Source organism: Lactuca serriola, chromosome 2 (genome assembly GCF_051521515.1).
Source record: "Lactuca serriola cultivar US96UC23 chromosome 2, Lser_US96UC23_V15, whole genome shotgun sequence".
Taxonomy (NCBI): Eukaryota; Viridiplantae; Streptophyta; class Magnoliopsida; order Asterales; family Asteraceae; genus Lactuca; species Lactuca serriola.
The window spans coordinates 7336061-7360590 of record NC_136409.1 but is presented as its reverse complement, the minus strand read 5'-3'; the positions used below and the strand labels follow the sequence as shown (position 1 = coordinate 7360590).

The window sequence follows — 24530 nt, the reverse complement described above, 5'->3', positions numbered from 1 at the left end:
ATCTTCTGAAGGGCAGCTTCAGATAAGGATGACTGCTGGTTGGAAGAGGAGGCGAGAAGTTGATCAACCTTCTCGTTAAGCTCGCAGAGATGCTTCTTTGTCACTGGAGCATCATCCTCCTCATCACTCTGAACCTGAAACGGACTATAGTAGACCGAATCAAAGTTCATGTGATCACCACCAAGGTATTGATCATCGCCATCGGAGGCGTCTTCTGGAGATTGAGGTGGTGGTGAAGCTGGGGGTGTTGTGGGTTTGGTTGGTTCAGGTTGAGTGGGTGGGGGGTTAGTTTCGGGTGGTGGTGGTGTATGGGTTTCGGTTTGTGGAGGTTCGGTTACGGGAGGGGTTTCGGTTACAGGTGGTGTTTCGGTTGATGTGGTGAATATGGGGTGTATAGGGAATGAGGTTGGTGGTATAGTAGGGTTTATGGTGGGAATGGAAATAGGTATTGTGGGTGGAGGGGAAGGAACTGGGGATTGGTGAAGTTCCATCTCCGGGGTTGGTGAGCGAGGGGGTGTGTTACCTCGCTGAGGAGATTCGTCTCCTTGGGATCCCTCAGAGTCCGAACTCCTACCTTCGGATTCACTGGAGGAGGAGGGAATGACGAGCTTTCGCTTTTGTTGGGTCTTCCTCCTTTTCGGTTGTGGGGATGAAGCAGCCTTCGGTTGTTTGCGCTTCTTGGGAGAAGGTTTTGGGGCTTTGGATGGTTTCTTCCCCTTGTCTGCCTTCTTACCCCTGGCCACCGGTTTGTCGGCATCATGAATCGAGCGCAGCATGTCCGGTGTCAGTTCCCTCGGACCAGATGGCCCTAACTCCTTGATCGCCTTGATCATACTGCTGTTTGAAGGCACACATCCATACATAGTCTCCGGGATGGAGCCAATGAAGGAGAATTTTGATGCATCCGAGACGATGATCTTCTTGGTATGGAACGTACCAATAGAAGACATCGATGCACCATCAGCAGTTGGGACATCAAACCTGTCCATAGCCCATCTTGTGATCAAGATCCAGAACCAGGCCAGCGACACCTCGAAGTGTCGAGAAGTAGAAGAGAGGCTCTGAAGCAGCTGTTGCCAGAGGACAAACCCATAATCCAGGTTTATCCCATTGTACACTCCGTACATGATAGAAAGAAAAAGACGACTTGCACCGTCAGATCCTGAGCTCCTCTCTGACAGTCCCTTGAAGAGAACTGTAAATAACCCATTCCACTAGGGCGGTAGGCATGACTTCTTGAATCTTGCGACGGAGGTAAGAACTTCCGTGTAGCCCATGTTGTAGAACATGTTGTAGAGCATACCAACCGGAATCGTCTCCGGGTGAACACGCGATGGGTCAGCAGCAAACCCTAACAACGTGCAGAAACGGGGGCGAGAAATGGAAGTCTTGTGATATCCCACTTCAAAGAATACCCGGTCGACGCCCTTGTCGTAGTAGGCCGTCGCATAGACCTGAGATAGAGCCACCAGTGACACCGTTTCAATTCTGGACAATGCCGGAGCAAGCTGGGAGTACTTGAGGCATTCGATAACCGGCGACATGTAGGGATCATAGGCCAGTGGGTTCAGATCAATTACGAGGCATTGCTGAGGACGGATTGGAAGAATCTGAGAAGTAGCATGGACGGATGAAGATTCAGCCATTGTTGCAGGTGTGGAGAAGAAGAAAAACGGGAGAGTGTTTTGGGAGTAATTTTGCTTTGGGAATTATGGGGCAGTAAAGAGGTAAAAGGTGGTGTTGATGGGTTTTTATAGTAGGTGATAGGAGAGAGAAAAATCGTTTCAAATCTCTTATGGAAATACGAAACGGGTTATTTTGGAGTGACTGATTGGTGACAGTTGGGACGTGCGATGATCACGTAGGAGAGAGAGTGTCAGATTCCTAGGATCACGCCGCCCAATAAGCGCCGGTTCAGAGAAAGAAATCGTTTCCATTTCCACACGCGCCTGTAACTTCAGAGATATGACGCTTCGACATTGCACACGCGTCCTCAAGTGTCAGAAAAAGCGCGGCCGTTTCAAATTCACGCGCCCTCCTTTTTACCGTCGTTTGAATTTCTATCCTTTTAACTCCCGCCGAGTCAGCAACTTTTTGTCTTATCCCCTTTTAAACGGCTGTTTCCAATTAATGATCCACGTGGCTAATTTTTTACCACAACTTCATTTGTAACCATCCAGTAAATATCCAGCCTGTAAAATAATTAGTAACGGAATTTTTGAAAATCTTGGATTTTCGTGCAAACAGTGTAGAAAAAAATAAAGAAGTAAAGCAACTCTTTTTAGGATAATCTGTGATGTCAATAATGACACGAAACTGATGATCCCGGGCACGAATCTCTTCCTTCAAGGTCAAGAAAGACCTCAAAGTGTTAGTGTGGAATCCCGTTGAATTAGGATCAAACATTCATTAATAAATGTTGAAAGGCTTCTTTTAATAAGGCAAATTAAGGGTGGTTTCGCTTTGATTCAACAGTTCAATTCTTGATATAAGAACGAACGTGAACAAAGTACTTGTGAGACCAGTGTAGTCTGTTGAACAAGTAGGTTTGAGTTGATTCTGTAGTGGCTTGGATTAATATGAAATCTCAGATAAAAATTTAAAACTGGATCCCATGGGAAGAAATGTCATGGTGTGTAACAATTTCATTGGAACCACGCAAAAAGAAAAGAAATTGAGATTTCATGAAGGTACATTCGTCAATTCATTGGTGAAAACTTGATCAAGTTAATTGGTCACCGTCAATTCATTGGTGTTGAATTTTGGGTTTCACTCAGCTCGTAGTGGCACGAAGCTAAGATCATAAACACAGATATTGTGTAACCATAAACCTCAGTGGTAGTTGCTGAGAGTCTCAAGGGTTACAGTGATGAAACGAATGTTATGGAGAAGTGTAATGGGGATGGTGAAAGAAGACATAGTACCTCTGCTGCGAACAAAAGGACCAAGCAAGAGACTCTGAACTCATGTGAGAAAAGAGTGAGGTAGCTCACGATTAGAATAAATGAGTTAGCCTTATTGGGAAGACAAGGTTTGTGTATACCAGGTCATGAAGGCTATTATTCAAAATCTTATGAGGCTTGGGACACATACAACAGCATGCTTCTAGGGACACTTAAGTAAGTCATCAATTATATTCCCATAAACAAATAAGCACACGAAAGAAGATAAATATTTTTGGTTTTGTGATAGATAATAAAAATAAAAGAGAGAAAAAAAAATACGAAAAAAAAAAATCTTTGGTGAAAAAGAAAAACCGAACCCGAACGTTCGGTTGGAATTGGTTGAAGAAAATTTTGGAAAACTGAACCCGAACGTTCGGTTGGTTTTGGTTCAGGAAAATTTTGAAAAACCGAACCCGAACCTTCGGTTGGTTTCGGTTCTTGAAAATTTTGAAAAACCGAACCCGAACCTTCGGTTGGTTTCGGTTCTTGAAAATTTTGAAAAACCGAACCCGAACCTTCTGGAGGTTTCGGTTTTGGAAAATTTTTAAGAAACCAAGGAATTTAGATATGCAATATGAAAAAAAAACTTTTTACATAAAGAAAAACAAATTTTGCACAAGAAATATACAACACAGAAAAACTACCTTTGAAGTAATGAGCGAGTGAAATAATTGAACCGAACCCGAACGTTCGGTTGGTTTCGCTTCTTACATTTGAGATTGAGAGGTAGTGTGAGGTACTGACTCTGATTCCATCATTCCTAGCCCTTGCAATATTTTATTGAACGATGCTTCTGGAAGAGCTTTGGTAAAGACGTCAGCCAGTTGATCAGTGGTTCTTACGAAGTGAACTTCGACATTACCATCCTCCACATGATCTTTGATGAAGTGATACCTCAGTGCTATGTGTTTGGTTTTAGAGTGTTGCACTGGGTTATGACAGATCCTAATTGCACTTTCAGAGTCACAATATAGTGGGATCTTCTTCATATTGAGTCCATAGTCTCGAAGTTGACTCTGGATCCAAATCACTTGTGATGTGCAGGATGCAGCGGCAATGTATTCCGCTTCAGCAGTAGACAGCGACACACACGTTTGTTTCTTGGATTGCCAGCTGACCAACTTCCCATCAAGAAATTGACAGCCACCAGTTGTGCTTTTGCGGTCGAGTCCACATCCTCCAAGGTCAGCATCAGAATAGGCTTGAACGAAGAAGCCTGAATTGGATGGATACCATAGACCTAAGGAGGCGGTTCGCTTGAGATAGCGTAGGATGTTCTTCACTGCCAGCATGTGAGGTTCGCGTGGGTTAGCCTGAAATCGAGCATAATAACATACAGAAAACATGATATCAGGCCTGCTAGCAGTTAGATACATCAGTGAGCCTATCATTTGACGATAGAGCGTGATGTCGACAGCCGGTTTATCTAGTGAAGGGGTAAGTTTGGTGCCGAATGCCATTGGGACTTTGACTTTTGAGTCTCCCATCATTCCAAACTTCGCTAGGAGAGTCTTTGTGTAAGCTTCCTGATTGATGAAGATGCCTTCGGGTCCCTGTCTTATGTTTAAACCAAGGAAAAAGTTAATAGGACCCATTGAGCTCATTTCAAACTTAGTCTCCATCAACTTTCTGAATTCAGCTGTTAAGCTGGGATTCGTGGAGCCAAAGATGATGTCATCGACATAAATTTGAACTATCATAAGGTGGTTACCTTCCTTTTTGCGAAAGAAGGTTGGGTCAACCGAACCTTGTTTGAATTTGGACATCTTTAAAAATTTTGTAAGCGTTTCATACCAGGCTCTCGGAGCTTGTTTGAGGCCGTACACAGCTTTATCCAGAATATAGCAATGATTTGGATACTTTTCGTTCACGAACCCAGGAGGTTGCTCCACATACACAGTTTTTTTAAGTTCTCCATTGAGAAATGCACACTTGACGTCCATTTGGAAGACCTCAAAGTTTTTGTGAGCAGCATAGGCCAGAAATATTCTAACCGATTCTAGCCTAGCTACTGGAGCGAACGTCTCTTCGTAATCTATCCCTTCTTCCTGACAGTATCCCTTGACAACCAGACGAGCTTTGTTCCTTATGACATTACCTTCCTTGTCCATTTTGTTTCTGAAAACCCATTTAAGACCAACAACTGAAGCATCCGGAGGAGTTGGAATGAGGCGCCAGACTTTGTTCCTTTCGAACTCGTTCAGTTCGTCTTGCATTGCTTGAACCCAATCAGAGTGATCGAGGGCAGTGTTCACTGTCTTCGGTTCAACTTTTGATACAAATGAGTTAAACATACAAAACTCAACCTTTGAGAATAAGGATGTCTGTTTTGCCTTCAGTTGAGATCGGGTCAGAACCTTTTCAGATACATCACCAACTACTTGAGAGATAGGATGATCTCTGGTCCATTTTGTAAGAGGAGGGTAATTCGGATCGAAGGTTGGATCTAGTTCAGCGTTGATCATCTCTTCTGGCTCAGATTGACTATCAAAATCAAGCATCATATCATCATGCTCCCCCTCAATTGATGAGTCTTGAGAAACATGAGGTTCAGGGGTTTCTTGCGGTGCTGGACTTTCAGGCATTGAAGCACCTTCGTTTGGAGGGGCACCTTCGGTTGAAGAGGTACCTTCGGTTGGTGAAGGACCTTCGGGTGAAGTGGTAGAGCTTTGCTCCCCCTCGACATGAGAACTTGGCTCCCCCTCGACAGAAACATTGTTGGTTGGAGATTCATTAGTAGGCGATTCTCCTTCATGCATTCTTCTTGCAGCATCTTCGACAATCTGCTTCATATGATCTATTTTGTTGTCAGCTGCACCTGCTTCGGAGAGAGAAGCTTTTTCCGGTTCGTCAAATAGTTCTAGAAAATTTTCGTACAAATTGGCGATTGAGACTGTGACTTGGCCAGTTTGAGGGAAGATTTCCCTGGCAGTGTCATCTATGGTCTGTAGTTTCTTGACATAGTTATCATCGAAGGTCACATAGTATGTCTCTTCAATCCTTCTTGAACGTTTGCTTAGGACCCTGTACGCCTTGGATGTGAGTGAGTACCCCAGAAAAATTCCCTCGTCGGCTTTGACATCAAACTTGTTGCGGTGTTCTTTAGAGTTAAAGATGAAACACCTTGAGCCAAAAACGTGGAAAAATTTCACATTGGGCTTCCTGTTGTTTAATATCTCATATGGTGTGAGCGTGAATCGCTTTTTGAGATAGGACCTGTTTTGTGTATAACAAGCAGCAGAAATAGCGTCAGCCCAAAAATAAAGAGGTAAGGAAGCGAAACTTAACATAGTTCGTGCAGCTTCACACAGAGATCGGTTTCGTCTTTCGACTATCCCGTTCTGCTGTGGTGTGTAGGGAGCTGAGAAATTATGGCTAATTCCCTTTTCTGCAAGAAACTCTTCAAACTCCCTGTTCTTGAATTCGAGACCATTGTCGCTCCTGATGTTGCGAACGACCTTCTTGAGCTGGACTTCAATTTGCTTGATAAACACTTTCAGCTTTTGAGTCGCTTCAGATTTGAGCTTTAGAAAGAACACCCATGTAAATCGAGAGAAGTCATCAACGATAACAAGAATGTACTTGCTACCACCGATGCTTTCAATAGATGAAGGACCACACAAATCGATATGAAGCAATTCGAGTGGTTCAACAACTTTTGTGTTAATTATGGATGGGTGACTTTGACGACTCTGCTTTCCCATTTCGCATGCAGCACACAAATGCTCTCTGTCAAACTTGAGCAATGGAAGACCCCTAAAGTGACCTCCAGTGACAAGTCGGTTGATATCTTTGAAATTGAGATGAGAGAGTCTTCTGTGCCACAACCAGCTTTCGTCAGATTGAGCTTTTGATAGCAAACATATGGCTGGGTTTCCTTTGATGGGTTTCATGTTCAGAGGAAACATTTCACCCTTTCGCTCTGACTTCAGAATCACTTTCTTTGTCTTTTTCTCTATGATTTCAGAACCTTCATCATCGAATGAAACTTTAAGACCTGTACCTCCAACAAGCTGAGATACACTGATGAGGTTGTGTTGAAGTCCTTCCACATATGCCACCTTCCTTATGGTAAAATCACCATTCGTTATCATCCCATATCCCTTTATGGTGCCGAAAGAGTTATTTCCAAACTTAACGTTGCCACCATTTGCAAGAGATCTGTATTCCCTGAGCTCCTCTTTCCTCCCTGTCATGTGACGTGAGCAGCCACTGTCGATGTACCATTCTTCGTCAAACTGCTCGTCACTTATAACCTGCAAAAATTAAGCAGATTTAGGAACCCAAAGTTTCTTGGGTCCATGTGAGGTTTTCATGGGAACGGGAATAGTCAGAGAGATGTCAACAAGATATGTTCTTTTAATTAGAGTTGTTTCATCTTTCTTTTTAATGGTGAATACTTTTATTTTGTTAATATTGGGTTGGTTTGCTTTGGGCTCAGGTTTGGATTCATCGACCTTTTGCTTTCCCTTCTGTTCAGCTGATGAATGAGGTTTTTGAGGAAAAACGGGATTAGCTTTAGAACAAGATGGAGATGAATGTGTAGAAGTAGAAGAACGAGAAGAATTAGGAAGAGAGGATTTGGATGGGGAGGACTTCCTGGCTGATGACTCAAGGTGACCCTTTTGCTTTTGATCATTAGAGGGGCTGACCTTCGAGTCTTGTTCTCTTTTGACTTTAGAGCCGAACCTCTGCGTTCGGTTGGAGTTGTTCTTGGAACCGAACCTTTGGTTTCGGTTGAAATCCTCTTGTGAACCGAACCTTGACTTTCGGTTGGTATCTTCTTGCGAACCGAACCTTGACTTTCGGTTGTTGTTTTCTTGCGAACCGAACCTTGGCTTTCGGTTGTTGGAATTATCAGGCTTTCTTACGGGATTGTTTTCATACTTCAGATTCTTGTCTTTGTGTGAATAGTATGCATTCTGGGAGTGCCAGAATTGTTTCCTTTCAGAAAGGTTTTTCCTGTATCTTAGGTTCCTTTCTATCTTTTTATCCCTCATCTGTTTAGGTTGATGATGAACGTTCGCTTTCGCTTTTGATGTCACCTTGGCTGGTTCCTTTTGAACTTTAGGATTTTTTCTTTGAGCCGAGGGAGCAGAGGGAATATCTGAAGAAGATTCAGTTTGCCCTGAGGAAGTGGAAGGAGTATCTGATGAAGTTTCACTTCGAGCTGTTGGCGTTGAAGGAATCTCTTCTTTTGCTGAACGATCAACCTCTTGAGGAGTATCTTTTGTACCACTTGTGCTTGGTTCACTGAAATTATCAGGCTTGTTCAAGGGTTCAGGTATGTATCTCCCTTTCTTCATCCAAGAGGTTCTTTCAGATAGGCCGATGGTTTCGTTTCCATTATCAATATGAGCTTCCCAGAAATACTCATCACAGCCATCAGCATTGTCTTCGTTAACAATAGCTGTGAGTTCAGCTGTTTGATGTTCGGTTACTCCAGTCACCTTGTATACTTGATTTGGAGTGGTCCTGACCTTTTGATACACAACAGCCTTTTCTACTAATTTCGGGGACTTTTGTTGGGACAATCTAGCGAATTCCACAGAATTTTCAGAAATAAGATTTTTGTGGTTTTCAGTTTCACTTTTAACAAATTCTGAGCAGTCAACCGTATCCTCTACATAAATTTCACTCATGTTTTCATCCTCGTTAAGCTCAGATGCATTTTCAACATCGATTTTATTTTCTGCGCTTACTTTGGCGTTTAGAGAGTCAAACTTTTGTATGGTTTCGGTTCTCAGTTTAAGTCTGTCATTTTCATCCAAAAGATTTTTGAGCATGTCCTTGTGGTCTTTGGACTTAATGAAGGACTCAATTTTGTCCAGTCCAATTTTATAAGTTGGATTGACATCATCAGACGATATCACACTCTCACAATTATAGGCTTCGGCATCGATTTCATCCTCCTTAAATTCTAGGAAGGGCAAAATCATGCGATGGATCTTTTGGCCTATCTCACAGTCCAAGTGAAGTTGAGTAATATTGGAATATAAACGTTTAGCTATTAAACAAAAAACATTTCGTTGTTTTAACAATTTCAAATTGTCTCTCTGTAAATAAATGTTTTCGTCTTTAACTTTAACTAATTCCGACTCTTTTAACTCAATCCACATACGCCGCTCCTCACTCTTCGACGCCACCCTGCTTAATTGATCAGTCAGGTTAGAATTGGTGACTCGAGTTTGAGTTAAGCTACTATCTAAATGAGAAATTCTTGTGTTAACGTTTTTTAGTTCTTTCTCATATGAGGATGATGGTACTTTAGATGAAATAAAAGCAGATTGTACCTTCTTTATTAGTTCATCAAGCTCATTGAACTGATGGCTGAGTGGTTTGGCCGTAAAGCACATATCTTCCTGCACCTTCGGTCCATTGCTTCCTCCATCGGTATTGTATCCCCTCATCTGAGATACGCCAGACACCATGAAGCATTTTCCACCACTGCTTTCCTCCTTAGCCATATAAGCCTTTCCATGAGTAGGCTTCCTCACTTCTTCGTCTTCTGAGTCAGTAGACCAAACTTCGGTGCTACCGAACTCATCGTCATTGACCGAACCCTGCACAATAAGAGCATTAATAGAAGGGTTAGCGGTAGACTTTTTCTTTCTCAACTCATCCAATCTCTTCTGCAGTACGGCTTCCTCATCCTTTCCATCGTCCTTTTCAGCCATCTTCTTAAGAACACAGTCCTTAGCATAGTGGTTCTTGCCACCACAGTAGAAGCAGCTTACTCCGGAATCGCCATCTGCATTCGGTTCCTTCTTGGGCTCCTCAGCTTTCGGTTCATTGTTTGCTTTTTCTGAGCTGTAACTCCCCTGCCAGTTTCGGTTTTTGTTGATGGGGAATCTCTTCTTTATGAACCTCTTAGGATTGGATACCATCATGGCATAATCCTCAGTTGAGAGGTCATATTCTTCCAAGTTGAGCTCTTCATCCTCCACCACAGCTTTACTTTTAGATAGGAGGGCCAACGTGTTGGGTTTTGAGCATTCTAACACTTCCTAAGTGTACATGCAACCCTAAATACCTTGGATCTATGTTTTCTCTATTATACATGCAAATAAGAACTTCCAAGGTATTATCCTAATCTAGCATACAAAACAATAATGTAACAAGATAGAATACATACCTCTTGATGTAGAAAGTCTTCATGAAGCTTGAGTGCTTAGTGCCCCAAGTGTGACACCTCAAATGGAATCACAATCATCAAAACACTTAGAATGACTTGAGAGAATTCTACACTCACCAAAATCGGCTAGCCCTTTCTTCACTATCTCTAGTGGCCGATTTTTCCTCAATAATAAGATGCTTATATAGTTACACAATTAGGGTAAACTCTTAATTGTCATGGCTTTCCATTTCCTTGGATCCATGGGTACAAATACACCATGGAGCATCCATGGACCATCCTATGGGTTTTAGCCCAACTTGATTATCCATGGAGCATTAGCCCACTATACAAGTATGGATGATTTACATAATCAACCCATATATTTAATTAGTCTTCTTTTGATCACTTAATTAATCCTAGATTAATTCTTGATCAATACTAATTAAATAATCTTATTATTATTCTTATTATTAATATACTAGAACTTATAATATATTAATAACCATAAGTGTCTTATTTCTCTCATTCAAGTGTATGATGGTATGCAACCCAAATGGACCATGCCGGGTCGGGTCAAGTCTTACCAATTATAGTTATGGACTTAGACATTAATCCAATAGTCTCCCACTTGGATAAGTCTAAAACTATTATTGCTTATGACTTCAGGAACCAACCGGTAATCGTAGCTCTCAAAAGCTTCTGTCGAACTCTGACCTTGTCGATGAACTCTGACCTTTGTCAATGACTTGTCCATTAGATAAGGGATCATATATTCCTCCATTCTAGATATCATATGGACTGAGACATGGATTATAATCATTCTCTCTGTCCATTTGTTGTTTCCCGATTTCCGATTTATGACGACTGACTAATTGAACAAATCAAATCAGTCCTGGCCCGGCCGAGCACTTCCATTTGTCATCATCAAATCATCGAGGGGCCCACAGATATCGCTTTTATCCCGAAGGTAAAAGGAACGGATAAACTTCGACTCATATGGCTTGTTCTACTACTTGTTGAATCATACACAAAAGCACGTTTTATAGCACCGAGTTACCGAATGCGGTTTCGTGCAATCAATGTACTACCAACTCATAGTAACAACTCATATCTCTAGGTTTGAAGAATATAAGATATTATCGTCTCATGATCACTCGTGATAAAATCCATGAAGTGATTCCAATGAGCGCGGGTTGAATCCAATACTCAGAACTTATGAGCACTCATGATTGCTGTAGCCTTGTCCAACACCTTAGACCTCTACAACCCATCATGACAGTCTTAATTCATATCTACTTCCAACATATGACCGACTGTGGATGGTTTGAATAACTTAGTCATTCCGGAAGAATAACCCAGTTTATTCGGGAAGTCAAAACATGCAAAGTGAAACACAATAATAATAGAATCCAATATGGTATCAACCCTTTGAACATAAATAAAACACCTTTTATTTATCACCATATGATTACACATTATTCATTGTATACTGTTTCAGCTATCAACTTTATTCTTGAATTTAAAACAATAGTTGTCCCATGCTCCAAGCATGTACACTATGTTTTCTTAAACACTAGTCATGCCATACACCAAGTATGCATACTATGTTTGTCTATGATCTTTACTTTGTGAACTAGATCCATTGAACATAACTTCAATGATTCTCTTTTCACACTCCCAAATCCTTACCGCAAATGCAGGAATTCCAAATTCATGCCATTTACTGAAATCTGTTAGATTCTAAACTTATATGCATTGATCCTCTCGTAATGATTATGCACAAAGTCATAAAGACTTGGCAACAATCATTACAGAGTATTCCAAAGGAGATCAACTCCTTGGAAATATTCTTCTTGCATTAAGTTTCCTTAATCTTACACAGATTGACAATTCTAACTTTGAAACATTTCCAGATTCCATTTTGACTATCACTTCTGAACAAGAGTTGCCTCCTTACAGATTATGTCAATATGGTCCTTCCAGAATTATCACTATACTTCCAATTGTCCTTGAGTAACCAATCTTTGGTAAACCTTAGATTGTCCTCGACAATTGTTTAATCCTTTTAGTCATATCCAGTTCTAAACCTTTTCCCTTCTTAATGCCCCAGGCATTTTTGAAAATTTTAGAACGGATGATTATAGCACATGTAATCGATCCTATATCCGAAGCATATGGGACACGATTCATGATGTCTCACATAAAGACTAAACCAGTCTTTTGCTATAACATTTCCATTTCAATTTGCCAAGTTCTCATAATTCAGATTATGAAAAGGGATGCCGTAATCATAATCGAATTTTAGAACGCAAATAATGGACCCATATACAGAATTTCCTTATGTTGAGCCATTCCAACATGAAATTCATATATTTCCTTGACTAAATGATTAAAACCTCACGATCTAAGCTTATAGATTTGAGATGAAGCATAATTTCCTCTCCCTTAATTATAGCAAAACAACTTTTTCCCAATTGAAACTTTTGTTTTCTATAATTAACATTGCTAACTTGCAATACTTATCATAATTATCATGCTCCCACTAACATGATGATTAATAGCATAACACTTATGCTCCCACTAGCTTTGACATGTACTCAGAAATCAGCTGGACTTCTAGAAATCAATACTTCATTGACTTTCTTACCAAAGTTCAGATTTCTGATGCTAGATTGTTTTGATAAAGCTGTATCAAAATCATACACCTTCCCTTAGATAGCACACTTGTGTATCTAAACAATTATGAAGAGGGATGCCATAATCATAATGTTTAGACCTTTTTGCCACTTCTCACAAGTCCAAATTAGTGTGCCGGTTAACCACACGCGCTCCACTAACGACTTTGAGAATGCAAATATCACAATTGCTATCTAGCTAAAATCTACTTAGTGAAAGTGTTTCCTCACCATCATTTTCATGAATCAGAGAGAAACCTTATGACACTTAGATTTAATGGCGTATGTGTTCTTATCCATGTGAATTGTCAAAACCATAGTCACAAGACAAGGATAATGACAAATCCAAACTCATATGGATTGAACTCAATCTTAACTTCTTGCCACCTGGCAGCTCAAGGGCCTGCCATTGCTTCCAAGTTGTTGTGCAACAAATTAAGAACTCTAAGAACTCATATGCAAAGCCAACTTTAACTGGAATGGGCACAGATATGTCAACACGATAGGTTATAAACCTCAAGTCGTATGCTAGCGAAGAACTTCAGGTTTTATTCTTGATTATTTCTTGAGACTTTCAAGACCTTTAAGACTCCCACTGTCCTCTTGACATATAAGACTCCCTTGTCAAATATCCAAGAGATAGTGAGGATTCTAATCAAGACAAACACTTCACACAATTGGCCTAAGTTGGTCTTTGTTTCATCCAAAACATCACAACTTACCAATTTCAAATGTACAAGAGTAGAAAAACTTTTACTCTTACATTTGACAAGTGTTTTAACCTTCTTTTGAGACATGTCACTCAAATTACAATCTTGGAGTATGACTCTAAGACTTGTATTGGAACGAAGTATGACTCATCTTCTTGATTTAACCACTTCAACAATTCAAGATCCCTCTTCTTAGTCATAAGAATGCACTAAGATTTCCTTAGAGAACTAATTGTGATATGGTTTCTTAATCATTAAGATGATCTCAAAACTGATACTAAAGTACTCTCCCATCTTTTCAGATATGAGAAACTTTTATCCTTCTGCCTAATTTGATTCTTCTTAACGATCTTTAGTGGTGGACTTAATCAGTGCACAAGAATGTGTACTCGATCCCTAAGTCCTTTACTTGACTCACACATCAATGTGAACAAGTAATTAGTCTTAAATTTTCCAAAACTTGAAAGTTCTCATTCATCATGCTATACAACTTGCATGATTCCAAGTTCCGGTCCAATTGAACCTTGGATGATGAGAATCTTTCCTTATTTGGTAAATTTAGACATTACCACAAATGAAAGAATCAATTTCATATTTCCACTCTTGCTCTTAACGGAATTATATAAGCAACAATTTTTCCTCAAATGCCATTGTAAGGATATTTTAAAATAAATAAAATCAAAAAATTCTCTTTTATTTTAAAACTTTGCGGAAAAAACTTATCCTTACAATCCATATGAGAACTTGTTGTTATCTATTCCTAGGCAATATCTCATAACTCCTAAGAAGTAGCACAAGAATCCGATTTTTCAAACTATGCGATAGAAATCCATCTACGCGATCAGATTCAGCATATTCTTTCTTTAAGTTTCTTCACTTTTTTTCCTTTGATTCTTAAAACATCGCCATGTGACCCAGTCACATCATGTATCAAGAATCTCAGAATAGAAACTTAACAGAGTTAGATAGTGGAATTTACCTGAAGTAGAGTCAAACTTATTGACTTTAACATCCTTAGGTAAATTTGGCAGCTTCGCAACCAATGCCCTTTCTTTGGCAATACAAACATATGGACCCTTTGATAATGGTACACAGGACTATCACAGACATAGCTTTTCTCTTTACCATTTGGTCAACCGAGTTGACTATAGCCGATCCCTTTCCATTGGGAAGAGAATGCTTTACTGGATATCCAATGTCATCATTGTCAATGTCCATAAAGTTTTAGGAAGTTGATCTTAACAAATAGACAAGATCATTAAGGGTCTTGTCATAGTCTTTTTCATAGGTGTTCCAAAAGAACTCACTATGTGACTTAGAAAGTAGTTGAACCACCAACTTTCTCAAGACTTTGACACCCAACTCTCCCGGCTTGTCAATATGTGACTACATCTCCAAGATGTGACCACACCTAGACCTTGCCTTGCCAATAGGGCCTGAGTGACCTTAAACTTTTCAAGAACTTGTGGGTTAGGGAGAATAATTTGAAGAGGTGAAGAAGTATGATATCCATGGGACATCATCTTCATTAGGAAACCTTGTTTCAAGAGATTTGGGAAGATCATAGGTGTCTAAACCAGACATCTTTTGGGAGATATTCAAGATAGTTGATTTAAAGTCCTTAATATGACACCCAATATGAAATATTAAGGCTAGGACCCAACAAACTATTTTATAACTTAGAAGAGGTATGCCGTAATCCAAGCTATAGAATATTTGAAGGTAGGTGAATGACGATTCACCAATTTCCACCAAGATAAACGAAATGTATAACACTACAAGAAAAAAGGCCTTTTACGACGCTCATTGCGCGTCGTAAAAGGCTCAGACGACGCGCAAATGCGCGTCAAGGAAGGCCCTGTCATAAAGAAAGACGACGCACTTTTGCGCGTCGTCTATAGACGACGCGCATTTACGACGCTCATTTACGACGCGCGTTTACGACACGCAATGCGTATCAAGGAAGACCCTGTCATAAAGGAAGACGATACGCATTCACGTGTCGTAACCTTACGACGCGCGTGTTAATGACACGCAATGCGTATCAAGAAAGCCACTGTCAAGAAAGGCCATGTCATAAATGTAGATGACACACATTTTTGCGTATCATAATTTTAAATGTTTAAAAAAAATATTATTTATAGATTTTTCTAATTTTCAAATTAAATAATACATTAAAAATCTCATAATACAAAATAAAATACCATAAATAACAAAGATAATTCATTTCACTAATATGTCAAATACAAATAACTATTCCAGTAGTGAGTAAATGTTATAAAAAAAATGAACTCATTTATATACAATTGCATTATCTAGCTTCCTATGTGCCAAGAACTCTCTGTACAAAATGTTATCTTTGGTATGCATGTCTAAATACCTACTAACTCCTCCTATTCAAAAGATAGCCACCAATTTTCTCAGCAAAGTGTTGAAAAGGTACCTGCAATACAAAATCATTAACAAACATAATATATTTTAATTTTTTATTGAAGTATATGAAAATTGAAGTAGTTAGTTTAGTTAGCTACCTCATTTTCCTGTTTGATATCATGTGTAAAGAGGGCCTGAAATTGCTTAAAGCTCAACACCAGTAATCGCTAATCAATAAGATAATACTTTGTTTTTTTAACTTCTCCAACCATTGGTGGTTGTTGAGTTGACCCGACATCTTGTTGGAAAAATCAGGGCTTCCTTCAACTTCTCTCACTTTGTCCATAAGAAGGGATGATGGGCTTACTTCCTTCAAATCAACATTCAGATTCTTAAACAAAACCTGAAAGGCCACAATAACAATAGTGAATATAGTATATTATCGGAATTGATGTTATAAACTTTTTGATTATGATGTGTATAATATGATGTGCGTGCAGAAGAGTAGGGATCTTGCTGGGTACCATAGTTTTCAGCATAAGTAACCTGAACAGGAAGGGTTTGTCCGCTTGCAGCCCCACCGTATGCATGGTACACATCCACCACACCATGTGTGGCTGCAACTGCAACTGGTTGTGCATACGAATCTTGACTGTTCACCATTGTCCTGCAACCTATATATATATATATATATATATATATATATATATATATATATATATATATATATATTACAACTGCAATTGGTAACACTGTAACTCCTAGGCACCAAGAAGGGTATTTTTGGAAATTGTAAAAGATCAAAAAGGGTATTTCAGGAAAGTGAAAAACCCAAAAGGGTATGTCTGGAAATTGAGATACCTGAACAAGCTCTTCATTTTCAGTAGCACAATTGGGTTTATCTTCATTTTCAATAGCACACTTGCAAAAATTTTAAACTTTTAAAACCCATCTTAGAAGGACTAAAGGTTAGAAAGGAGAAGTAATGAAGCTATGAGTTGAGAAAAGAGTAATCACAGCAAGGTCTCTAAAACAGACCTGCTGTTCAAAACGGATTTACTCCAAAATCTAAAACAGAAACGTAGCTTTAACTAAATTTTATAGAAAACTATGATTGTTCAGGATTCCAGAACTATAAAGAACTCCTTCTAACTCCAAAGGATGAATTAAATATGACTTTTACAAAAAGGTGTATCACTTCTATCTCCAACAAGACAGTCAAGTGAGGTTGGCCAATTCTACCCAACTTGTGAGTAGAATTCGTCCATACCAAAATTCAGAGAAGTAAAGGACATACAAATGAAAGTCTCAGAGTTGGAATTGAATGAAAAGCATTTCCCAAGCTCCGGATATAAAATTCACATTGTGGACAATCACAACACTAGTAAAAGCTGGTGACTGCCCACTGATCTGGAGTCTGGATCAATTCTAACCAATTTATAATTGAAAATAACACCCCATCTGCTCCAGATCTTAAATTCATAATATCAGGAACATATAGAAACTTGGAATCACTCTGGATCCTTTTCCAAGCCTTATAAATGATGAAAACAAAATGACATATCAGAACAGACCCGGATCAGACCTAACAGCAAAGATTCCATTCTTGCACATAGATAAAGTCCTTACCAGTGAAGTTGGGCTGCTTAAGAAAGTTAGCCAACTCAATTTGTGAACTTTGGGAACTGGTTTGGGGTCCGTTTGAGTTCTATAGCTCAAGGTATGATTTTTACAATATGACTATAGATCTGATGGAAAACAAAATCATTGGAACTGGGTAAAAGAAGAATAAAAACCAATGAGTGGACAGAAAAAAAAGTAAATAGGTAAAAGGAGCTTAACAGAAAGTTATACCAAATGAAAATACAAATGCCATCTACGCCTTACCATTCCTTGAATGTCTGATATACCTCGCGAACCACAAGTTCTTCCAGCTTATGATCATCAGGTTGAACACTTGTTACTAGCATTGTGATATCAATATCAAAAAGTTTCCACCTCTAAACGAAGGCTGCAAAGATACAAGGTCGAACAAAATTACATTATTACCCTCACGCTAAAAGTAATGGGAATTTAATAGTGATTTATTAAAAGTAAAATTCCAACACTCCACCAATCAGCGGCCTTATCATGGCCCCTCCCTTGTACAATTTCAGGTGTCATACCTTATATTTAGTAAGGAATGGAATATGGGATATGGGAAATATACCTTATATTTAGTAAGGAATTGAATATGGGAAATCATTTCAAAATCTTCAGTGTCTGCAGCCATCACTACAAATTCAGAAAACCCCTATTCAGGTCCCTTGTAACTATTTAAAAAAAAGAAAAAACAAGAAGTTAGAACCAACATTAAGAACAAAATATCAAAAATAAATATCAAAACAAGTCAGAATAATATTCACAAAGTTGATAAACTTTGGTTAAGAAAAAGAACAAGAAACATAGCCAATTTAGTTAGGCATTGAAACAAACCTGAATAATATCAAGCATTATGCAACTCTGGGAAAAGATAAGAACTTTATGGCCTTCCGGAATAAGATTACCCTGTAATTGAATAAAAAAATCACATTGTAAATTTGTACCTAATGTTATGAAACACACATTCAACTGATTAAGATTTTCACTGCTGTTATGAAAAATCTACATTTGTACCTGATGTTAAGAAAAATCACATTGTACATTTGGATGACCTAGAAGCAAAAGTTTTCACTTTATGTAGAACCAAGAACTATATAACAGTGTATGGCATGACCAAGAGAAACTTTATGCTGCAAATCCTTCAAGGATGGTTGGCAACAATCATCTTTCATCTCATTATCAGACCGACTTCCAGCAGCAGCAGCTGGCAAGGAGCTCATTGATTTCTTCTAATAATGGGCATTGGAGTGAAGGTGAGAATGGAAATAATGATATGAGACTACTGTGACCAAGGGTATGATTGTCATTTTCTAACACAACATACCATTTTCTGTTTTCACCTAGAATTAATTTTCACAAAATAAAAAAAACATATAAGGTTTTCTCAAGTATCAACTATAAAAAATAAAAACCAATTTCCACTAATCTCGATTGATGTTACTGCTATTCAGATGAAAGAAGAAGAGGAGAGAAGTAAAATAGAGAAAGGAAAAGAAGGAGCTACTGTGGATCTTATGCAAGTGCTTCTTGCCAGCACTAAAGAAGTTAAGGAACAAAATGATGGGTTTGTTGATGTGGTGAAGAAAACCAAAGGAAATAATGGAAATTTGTTTTCAAAAGAAGCTACAGGGGGGGAAAAACAGTTTTCGAGTCAGGGGCATCAAGGGAATTTCTCGAAAAATGAAGGTTCAGGGGTTTTTGCTGGAAACCGCAAGCAGGGGCAAAAATGGAATTATCTGAAAATTGGAAATTCTGGGGCTTCTGCTGGAATTCGCTATCAAGGGTATAATGGGAATAATCAGGAAAATTTGGAATTTAGTTTTGATAGAGGTGGGAAGACAGGAGGTAAAAATGGGCAGGGGTATTATGGGAATATTCAGCCAATGAAAGGAAAGTCTAATGATTCAAAGATTGAACAGGGGCAAAGTTGGAAAAGTAACAAGGTTATGGGAAAGAACAAGGATGGGGGTGATGTTTCGGAAGTCAAAGGGTTTGTGGGGAATAGTTCTATGAGTCGGCCTGACCAGGAAGCTAAAAAATCAGAAGCAGGGGTAAATTTTAATGGTAACAGGCAGGGCTATATTCCGAAATCTGGGGCTCGATTTCAAAATCAATATTATGGCTTGCTTTTAAAATCGATTTCATTAATTTTATATAAGAAGGGTACAGCTGACCTAATTTTATATAAGAACTCTAGAACTGATACGTACCTTTCTCTTTGATAATTTCTTTTAAGATGACTATTGTTTAGGGCTATCAACAACACCGTCATCTCCGCTACCATAGTGTAATAAACAAAGCACCATTGAAGGCCCTTCATCATCTTCCGCTGCCATTACTTCCTTGAGTGAAAATTTCGAACTCGATGGGAGAGGAAATGAGTCGCCAATAAGAAAGCTGAAATCATAAAATCAGATGGGAAGAAATCTGTGAAAAGAGTTGAAGTCGTTTGAGATACCGATGTAAATCCTTAGAAATCTCATTCGAGAAGAGAATGGAGAGCCGCTTCTTTTTTTGGCGCTGAATCGTTTCACCACCGGTCGATCACCACGGAAACAGGAGAACTGGAAGCTTAAAATAAAATAAAACCCTACACATATTTGTAATCTTCAATCGTCGGATCTAGGGCAGAAGTAGATGGACGATGGGAAGTAGAGCAGATGTGAAAATAACCCTCAATCGCTAGTAGGCTATGGAATCGTTAGCTTGTGAAAATTTTGTGAGGCAGTGGATGTGGGTGAGAGGTGGAGACGATGTAGGGTAGATATGAGAGTCATATGGAAATGAATGTAGGAGAAGAAGGCGGGTGTTTAAAAAATTTGGGGATTTCATTTTCCCTCTTAGAGACGCGCGTTTCTTAAAAAAATATAAAACGACATTCACAGAGGACGCACGAGTGCCCTCCGTGTTTTTAATTTTTTTACATGAGACACTATTTAAGGGCACGCAATAATGCGTGACCTAAATCCTTAAATTTTTTGAATAGACGACACTCTTTTAATGTCACTCTCCTTTGCGTAACATAAATCACCGAGTGTCGTGGTTTGCACGTCGTAAAAGGCTATTTTTCTTGTAGTGTAATTAGGTTTTAATTGGTTTTGAAACTCCTAGATCTTTGAGATTCATTGAACTTTTCAAAGGCATGTTTCAATCTCGAGTGTGCCCTTCAGGTTTTGTGACTGGGATGCCGAGGATCACAAAACAAGGTGTGAAGTAACCATGCAAATCACTTGGTACCCTTAATAAATTACCCCTCAATCGATGTGCCGGTTAACCACACACGCTCCATCGATACTATGATAAATATTAAGTCACCCTTTACCTACCTTGTTAAGTCCAAGTTAGTGTGCCGGTTAACCACACACGCTCCACTAACGACTTAGACAAAGTGTAAAGTGTAATTTCATGGATTAGCACCTTATTCACATTTTTCCTAAGTAACTAAGATTGGGTATTATTAAAAGTTTAGTTACTTAGTATTTTCATTAATACTTTTAATGAAGGGAGAATTATAGTCCTGTCAAACCCGTTCGGCTAACGACCCTCCACCGGTCAAGCAAGCGGTGGGTGAGAGTGGACACCCATTAAGTTGCCATTTTATAGGCAACAACCTTATACCCACCTTATAGACCGGCTTCGTGAATGAGGCGTACTAGCGGTAAGACTGACTTTACTCTTATACATATATATATATATATATATATATATATATATATATATATATATATATATATATATATATATTATTAACTTATAATATTATAAAGTATAAGGGTTGAATTTTAACTTTTAAAATTCTAAGGGCTAACTTGGAATTAAAGTATTCATTAGAGAAAACTTTACAAATTCCAAAACTTGAGGGCAAGTTTTGAAACTATTCAAAACTAATTAATTCCATAACTTATGTGTTTAAAGTAGCTTTAATCCAAAAACTCTTCAAGTTCCATAACTTGAGGACAAGTTATGGAAGACTTTAAACTAATAAAAGAATTAACTTTTCTTTATTTTATAACTTATGGAATTAATTAAGGTTACACCTTTTTTTTATTTTATTTTATTTTATTAAATGAAGAGACTCTTGGTCCTCCATAACTTGAGGACAAGTTATGGAGTCATAAAACCATTTAATTAGAACTAGACTCTTCATTTTTGTAACCTTTGCCAATTTTTATGAGTTTTATGATTCTTAAATGTGACTTTTCATATAACTTGAGGACAAGTTACAAAAACACATTTTAGAATCAATTCTTAGATTAATTTGGATTAAACCCAACTATCACATAATTTTCATCATTAATCCAAATTCACTCATAAAACAAGATAACACAAAAAACTTTTGGTGATCCATAACTTATTCTTAAGTTATGTAATCCTTTAAAACATTAACACCAAATTTTGTAACTCCAAAAAAACTTTGAATCAATTTTTTTTTTTAAAACCTTTTCAAATCCATAACTTATGGAGGTTTCAAAAAAAAAATAAAACTTTTTAGATCAAACTTTTAAAACTAATAAAATAATCATATTATTTTATCTTTTATTAAATTTGACCTAATTCAACTCATAAAGCAAATTATTCAAATTTTACAAATAATTAGTTTTTCACAAGAACAAGTAATTATTTTAAAATTTGACAAACTTCATGTTTTTTTTTTCCAACTTTGAAAATAAAATATTTGCATCAATATAACAGAAAACAACCCGTGGCTCTGATACCACTGTTGGGTTTTGAGCATTCTAACACTTCCTAAGTGTACATGCAACCCTAAATACCTTGGATCTATGTTTTCTCTATTATACATGCAAATAAGAACTTCCAAGGTATTATCCTAATCTAGCATACAAAACAATAATGTAACAAGATAGAATACATACCTCTTGATGTAGAAAGTCTTCATGAAGCTTGAGTGCTTAGTGCCCCAAGTGTGACACCTCAAATGGAATCACAATCATCAAAACACTTAGAATGACTTGAGAGAATTCTACACTCACCAAAATCGGCTAGCCCTTTCTTCACTATCTCTAGTGGCCGATTTTTCCTCAATAATAAGATGCTTATATAGTTACACAATTAGGGTAAACTCTTAATTGTCATGGCTTTCCATTTCCTTGGATCCATGGGTACAAATACACCATGGAGCATCCATGGACCATCCTATGGGTTTTAGCCCAACTTGATTATCCATGGAGCATTAGCCCACTATACAAGTATGGATGATTTACACAATCAACCCATATATTTAATTAGTCTTCTTTTGATCACTTAATTAATCCTAGATTAATTCTTGATCAATACTAATTAAATAATCTTATTATTCTTATTATTAATATACTAGAACTTATAATATATTAATAACCATAAGTGTCTTATTTCTCTCATTCAAGTGCATGATGGTATGCAACCCAAATGGACCATGCCGGGTCGGGTCAAGTCTTACCAATTATAGTTATGGACTTAGACATTAATCCAACACAACGAACCAAGACTGGAGACAACATTCTTCTCTTGAACCACAATCTTCTCTTGGGACTTTAGAATACCCACCAGTTTCGCCAAAGAATATGATTTAAACTGTTCATGGGCTTTGACTGTGGAAACAACTGCTCTCCATTCAGATCTCAGTCCGTTCAAGAAAGTAACCTTTTGTTCGATGAGCTTCCTTTCAATATCGTGTTTGATCATCTTGCTGAGAAGATGATTGAAGCGATCAAACGTCTGGGTCACTGTTTCTTCGGCCCCTTGCCTGAATTCTCCAAACTCAGATAGAAGCAAGGTTTGGATGGAGTGTTCAAGATCTTCGTCTGTTGAATACAGTTCGCGAAGTCTATCCCACACTTCCTTCGCCGTAGTGCATGAGCTGACCAGTCTGAATGTGTCGGACTGAAGGGCGAATCTGATCAACCTTAGTGCCTTAATATTGCACTGGAATTTATCTTTCTCATCTTGCGCAATATTCGTCACGTCCTTGAGCAAATCGTTGTACTCTTTTTGCGTCTTGATTATTCTGGATGTAGCAGAATGAGAAAACGGTCCATTGATGATGGCTTCCCATATGAGAAAACCATTGTCCTCCGATCCAATCACGTAATCTTCAAAATGATGCGCCCATACTTCATAGTCATGGGTGTATAAGATTGGAATCTTTGTTGTCGAACCGATGCTGTTGGAAATATTAATAGGGTTTGATTGCGTCGCGTCCATTATGATCGTAATAACCTGTTCAAAGATTAGACTTGTAATAAAGCAGATTAGGGCAAAACAATAAATACTAAGATACGTCAATTAAGATGACGGCTCAATAAATATCGATGATTGCGGAAAACCCTAATGGAAATCTTTTTCACAGAAAAGATGTGTATCGATTACACAGCCTCCTGCTCTGATACCAATTGATGGGATTAAAACACCTTTTAATCTATGAAGATCGATTAGATCTTGAACAAGTATATGAATACGAAACAGCAAGAACACAATATTAAAAACAAAGCAGAACGCAATATTAAGAACAAAACAGCTTGAATCAATCGTGTCGAATGATTAAACAAAATCCTTAGAAGAGCTCGATTAAGAACATCAATTGTAAAGGATTGGAAGATTACAAGAACAATTACTTGAAAATATTGTACTCTTGATTAATCGCTATATCGATAATCTCTAGAATCTTAAAGCTTAAATCTTGAATCTTAAAGCTTAACCTAATATGCATGCAAGCATTAACTTTATATACTATACATAAAAGGCTCTCGGTTGGACAGGCCCAAACCGAAGAATACAAGGCTAATCTAACGAGCCCAAAAGACGCAACATCAAAACTCTTTTCAGCCCAACAAGTTTCAGGAGAATCTCCAGCTTCAAGGGTTTCATCAGCACTTAATGAATTATCTGCTGATGTGGCTGCAGTATCTTGATTCAAGGAACATGGAACTGGAATGATAGGATCAGAGGAATCAATCTTATCTTCAGCAGAAGGTGCTTCATCGAATGGACAAGAGAGAAGCTCTTGAAAGATAGAAGGAGAATGAGTGACTTTTTCATCAGTGTATGATTCCTCATCAAACTTCACATGAAA

At 38.3% G+C, this 24530-nt stretch overlaps 1 long non-coding RNA gene across 1 annotated transcript; it reads right to left on the bottom strand.

The window, feature by feature from the left end:
- Positions 1-17707: 17707 nt before the first annotated feature.
- LOC145090225 (uncharacterized) lies at positions 17708-18383 on the bottom strand. The gene is made up of 3 exons (XR_013701443.1): positions 18296-18383; positions 18030-18132; positions 17708-17831 (listed from the first exon to the last, which is right to left on the bottom strand). It is a non-coding gene; the product is annotated as an uncharacterized LOC145090225 (long non-coding RNA).
- Positions 18384-24530: the final 6147 nt, after the last annotated feature.